The sequence below is a fragment of the Eupeodes corollae genome, chromosome 1 (genome assembly GCF_945859685.1).
Source record: "Eupeodes corollae chromosome 1, idEupCoro1.1, whole genome shotgun sequence".
Lineage (NCBI taxonomy): Eukaryota > Metazoa > Arthropoda > Insecta > Diptera > Syrphidae > Eupeodes > Eupeodes corollae.
The window spans coordinates 35,855,950-35,862,434 of record NC_079147.1 but is presented as its reverse complement, the minus strand read 5'-3'; positions in this window follow the sequence as shown (position 1 = coordinate 35,862,434).

The window sequence follows — 6,485 nt, the reverse complement described above, 5'->3', positions numbered from 1 at the left end:
ATGTTTCTCTGCTTTTTGTAAATAGCTGAAAGTTGTTTTTATTTTTTGACAGCTATCTCAATACAGCTATTCAACTTATTCCACAATGTATCTAAAAATCCACCTATCCAAGATACCCTATCATACACGAGATTGAACGCAGCCAATTTGACCTCTGTTTGTTTAAATAATTTAAATAATACACAATTTAGGTACTATTGAACACAAAACTCACCATGATCCAAATAACTTTTTTTTTTGAAAATGATATAAAAACATCGAGTATAGCTTCGTCTGCACGTAGCGCCGGCCGTCCTGTTGAAACCGAATGTTACCTCCTCCTTTTCAAGGTTTGTGGACAAAAATTCGTTCAACACGCCCGATAACGATCGCCATTGACTGTAAAGGCCCAACTATAATAGGCATAAGCAAACATAAGCTTATGTCAAAAAAACCAACGAAAATTCACTAAGTTTGTGAAATTACTGCATAGCCATAATGCAATTTTGCTCACGTATCTACATGTCAGATTTTACTAATGCGGCGAGCGACTGCGATCGCTCTTGCTTAAGTTAACGAAACTGAGAAAAATTGAACGAAACGGAGCTAGACTCCATTATGACCATGATTACACGGGATGTTTTTTCGTTCGTTTTCGTCTTTCGTCTTTTTGACAGGTACCTACCCTCGTGATTACACCTTTCCTTTTTTCGTTCCTTTCGTTATTCCTCTTTTTGACGTTTCTGAAAAAACTGTGGGGGAAGAATTTAATTTTGTTTCGTTGTCCGGGCAGTAATAATCAGACAGTACCTACAAATTATAATTGGATTTCTGTGGCAATAATTTAGTGAAAAATAAAACAAATTTATGGAATAATTTTTATTGATTTTTGTTCAGCTTGTTATACAAATTGGGTCAACTTTGAAACAGCGTTAATAATACTTCCGTTTGAGTTTTTGTCCACATTTCTTAAATCGTTTGAATATATATTTAAATGTACATTATTTCACGTTTATATTTGCCTTTACTACACAATACTCTGGAAAACTGAACGCATAGCTGTAAATTATGCATTTTGTTTATTTTATTGGTTGAAAAAGCATAAACGTCAAAGTTCAAACAAAAAAAGTCCATACATTTTCAGGAGTCTTTTCAGGACTTCTTTCCCCCTACGTTTCTACACCCCTCACCCGATCTGTCAAAAAGACGAAAGAGGAAACAACCGAAAAAACATCTCGTGTAATCGGGCACTAGGTTCACTCGTATTGAGATTCTTTGTATTCGCACGTTTACTTATGCGCGCATATGCTAGCTAATGCCTATTATAGTTGGGTCTTAAGGGACATTCTTTGGTCATTTTCAAAAAAAAAAAATGACACAATGGCTCTGGACTAAAGGCCCAACTATAATAGGCATAAGCTAGCATATGCGCGCATAAGTAAACGTGCGAATACAAAGAATCTCAATACGAGTGAACATAATGGAGTCTAGCTCCGTTTCGTTCAATTTTTCTCAGTTTCGTTAACTTAAGCACACTTAAGCAAGAGCGATCCCAGTCGCTCGCCGCATAAGTAAAATCTGACATGTAGATTCGTGAGCAAAATTGCATTATGGCTATGCAGTAATTTCGCAAACTTAAGTGAATTATCGTTGGGTTTTTGACATAAGCTTATGCCTATTATAGTTGGGCCTTAAAATCCGCACCAAACAGTGACTCGTTTTGTGTATATCAGCTTTTCAATGTATGCGTGCGGGTTTTTTGTGCCCCAAATGCGACAGTTTTGCTAGTTTACATAACCGCCAAGATCAAAATGAGCTTCACTGAAAAGATTTCTTTTTTGGTGGAATCGGCATCTTCTCTAAGCGATGTTCACAGCGTTGATCAAGCGTATACACAACCATATTCGTTCAGCAGAAGGATAAAACTAATTATCTGTCAAATCAGACTTGAGCTAAGTTTTTACAAAATAAGCACTAGTTGAAAAAAACCTTAGATGACGGACCCTATATATTTTTCTGGTACGTATCATTTTTTCTACATTTTTTTATTTCTTGAAAATCGAAATTTCAGTTGGACCCAAGTTCTGCCTTTGTCAATCATCATAGACACAAAACGCATTTGTTTTTTATTAATTTTTTTGTATGTGAGTTTTATTCTAAATATTAAAAAACAAAATAAAATAAACAAAATAAGGTACGTAACTAAATATTTATATTTTTTTTTGTTTTATATTGTATTCATTTATTTATTTTTTTGTTTATAGCCACAACTTTTAGAATTTATTGTTTGCGTTAATTTTGCAGCATTCATTTTCACATGTTTTTGTTATAAATTTTGTAGGAAGATGTTTTTCTTTTTCACGTTTTTACTTTTGTTAAATATAATAGATATTACGGTTATATGGGACTTTTAAAAAATATCAATCGAAACAAAAAACTTCTACGAAGTAAATATTATTAATATTAACAAAAAAAATAAAATTTTGATCTATACAAAAAGTTACAAATTTTATTTTCCACTGTCGTTATAATAGATTCGAGTTTATTATTTATAATTTTGTTTGTTTTTTTTTTAATGTCAATTCATCTCACTGTGGTTTCGGAAGTTTAAATATTTACTTGAAATAGAAGGGCGGCACTTTTTTTTTAAATTTTTATTGTTTTTTTTTACAAATTGTGTTGTACGTTTTTTTTCTAGTTTTTTTTTTTTTTAGTTTTTATATGAAAATTTTACCTTTTTCTATTATAATTAGTTCTTAGATATAAACTTAATTATAATTTTAGTAAGTAATTTCACTTTAAGACTAAAATTGGTTTCAAGTTTTTGTTTTTGTATTATTTATTTTGTTTTGTTATAATTTGTAAATTAAAATGTCGATTTCTCTTTGTTTTGTTTTTTATATTATTTATTTAAATATTTGCTTGAAGGTAGTAATTGTTTTGTTTTATAATTTGTTGTTTATAACATTTAAAGCGTTGAAAAATAAATTCTTTGAGGTCATTTTCTTTAGCATTTTAATTATGTATTTGTTTTTTTTTTTTTTAATATTGTATCGAAATGAACAAAGTTTATTTTTGTTTATATATAATTTGTTTGCTTTCTTTTTTGAATACTGCGCACGCGATTTGTTTCTGATTTTTGTGATGATATATAAACAAAAAATTATTCGGTCGAGATCTATTAAAAAATTAATTTAAAAAACAATTACTAGCGAGTGGAAAATAAATGTATTATTTAATTAATATTGAATAATTAACTTTTGTAAGATAAAAGATTTTTGCAGTTTTGGCACTAGATAAATAGAAAATGAGTGAGAGGAGTTGTTTTGTTTGCTTGTTTTTTGGTAACTTGCAGGGATATTATAAAAATGTTTATTATTTTAATTATGCACCGTGAGTTAAGTTAAAATTAATATTAAGTTAAAATAAGATTCTGATTTTTAATGGATATAGAACACACTTTCACACATTTCAAAATTTTACATATTCACAACTAAAAAGGGTTCTTAAAAATGTCGGTAAGTGAAAAAAAACTGTCCTTAGATACTACTTAACTTTTGATTTGAAGCTTGATTGATAGTTTATGAAAGAAGATTTTAGATCAAATTATTAAACATAAAATCAAATTGCTTACATGAAAACGGCTAAGGGGTCATGTAAAAATAAACAAATTTCATCTATATAAAAATTACTAATTGTTGTTGCGCTCTTTTTAAGTTAGATTTTCCACTCAAGGTTATACCAAAGTTTTCTTTGTAGTTTTGGTGATCACCTCAGAGGGACATTTGTATTCAGTCAAATGTAATAATTACAGATCTCCTGACTCCTGAGACGATTCCTCATTATAATCAGCCCTACCATGTATTACATCGCAATCGGAAATTTTTACGAATCACGAAGAAACAATTTTGCATTACGAACGGATTTCATGATACAGATTTTCGGGATTCGTAAAAAATTCCGATTACGATGGAATTCATGATAGGACTGAATTTAAGGGGCCTATGTTGTGGACGAAATGCCTCTTCTTCGGAATTTAGTTTCTATAATTCAATTGAACAGCGCCTTTATTTAATTTCGTTTACAATGAAAATCCTAGAAGCAATCAACGGTTTTCTTGCTAATCGCTTCATCTTAATCAGAAAACAAATAATTATTATTCGGCCAGTGTCATCCAGAAACAAAAATTTTAAGGACATAATGATTTGAATAGACACTTTGGCTATTTGAGATTTGAATGGGAAATAAGTGCACACACCATTTTGAAGGTATTTTTGGAAGTACCTTTATTTGTTAAATTGAATCCATTCCCGAAACCATGTTTTCGATTATTACTCTTTCAACTCGACAGTAGTTTTTGTTTTACATAGAGGTCTTCGTATATATTGACAATGACCTCTAATAAACAATTATTGGCTGTTAAAATATGAAAATTATGTAGAACCTGAAAGATCAGAACCTTCAAAAATCCGTTTTATATATCGAGGTGCATTGAACTTTACTAAAAGACTAATATAGGACAAAAAAAAACAGATAAAAACTATCAATAAGCAATGTAATTGTTTACATATTTTAACTAATAATAATATAACTTGTATTTTACTATACAAATTATTTCTACTAAATTAATAATAAGACGACAACTCATTGAACTTTTGTTTCTGATGCATTTGTTTAGCTTTACTTGCTGTTTTGGCAATTTTACTTTACCAAAATTCATTAGATTTCAAATGAACTTGTTGTTTCACTTTTTACATAATTTTTTAACCATGCCAACTTTGTTGATGTATGAAAATAGAAAAAGCTTTCAAAAACGTACATAATTTTGTTCAGAGATCTTCGATTTTTTTGAAAAGTCAGGCGTGGAATATGATTTTTGACAAGTTAATAACAGTCAAAATAAACCAATTATATTTATTTAAGGTGATAGTCCAAAATAAAAGCTTCATACGTAGCACATTGTGACATTCATTTCAAAACGAATATAAAGTTCCGTCTCAGTGGGAATAAGGCTACTTAGCACTCACAAAAAGGCTGCAACATAATCTCTTTTATTTATTTTGCTCTTTCAAAAAACATTCTTGTAACCGATGAATTTAAAAAAAAAGAGAATTTGGATAGACAGTCATATTGGTACTTTTATTTCGATATCACTTAATGCTGACATATACGGTTACAAATGTTGGAAAGAATCATTAAAAATTCTAACTCCAGATTAGACTACTTCCAAGCCAGCCGTGGCGGTTGTATTCCAAAAATCATTATTCTTTTATTACATTTCAAAGTTCTATACCACTAAAAAACATCCTATCTATGATTCTTATTTTGAAATCTTCAATGGAATTATTGAATTTTGTTGAATCACCTTATCCGATTCCACACATGTTTCCATGGATGAAACTAACGAGATTTATTTAGTACTTAACCGTATTTATATGTCTTGTCTTATTTATTCATATACTTGGTATCCACATTGGAGACCCGTGAAGGTTCTTTCCAAAAAAAAAATGAAAAGTTTCTAACTGTAAATAAAGTCCATTTGAAACAGCCAAACTATTTTCTGAACTTCTGAACTCATGTAAATTAAAATATAACCCTATCAGAAATTCTATCGCAATCGGAAACTTTAACGAATCTCGAAAAAAAAACTATCAGGTCTTTTACAAAATCCATAGTAATCGGAAACTTTTACAATTTCCGAAAAACCGTTTCAAGACATCCGGTCGTAATTCGAAATTGTATGACTTTCCTCTACGAACGTATTTGGTAATAGCTTTTTCGGGATTCGTAAAAATTTCCGATTACGATGGAATTCGTGATAAGGCTGTATTTCTCAATATCGTACTGGTAATCTGATAAAATGTTTCATTACGAACGAATTTCGTGATACGGTTTATCGGAATTCGTAGATTTCCCCATTACTATGGAATTATTGATAGACTTGAAAGTCGTTATGAAAAGTTTTAAAATGTCTTGAAATTTCATAATCTGTTGCATTCTTCGAAGTAGCATTTGCGCTTCCAATTGAACAAGCTTGAATACAAAATAAGCTCAATTTGGGGGCAATCGAGAATTTTTCACTTTCAACGTTTCTTTAAATAACCCGGATTTGTACACATCGAAATTAGAGCCAACGTTCTACTGGAACTTAATTTCCAAGTGATTCTTTCGATATTCATCCCTATCACGATGTTCACCGTAATCGGAAACTTTTACGAGTTCCGAAAAAGCCATCACCAAACCGATTTGTCGATAGTTTTTTCACTTGCACAATGGTCGACGAAAATGAGAAAATTCCAATAGTCCCCATTTTATCTACGTATTCACGTCTTGAAATGTACCTACCTACCTTCCTACCTATATTTGAAATTCACACACACAATATAAAAATAATAATAATAAAAAAGGTTGTTTTTTTTTCTCTTTTAAAAATTTCATATTTTTTCTCTGATTTTCCTGCTCTCAACAAAAAAGAAAAGAAAAATTAATAAAATAAAATAAAGCAA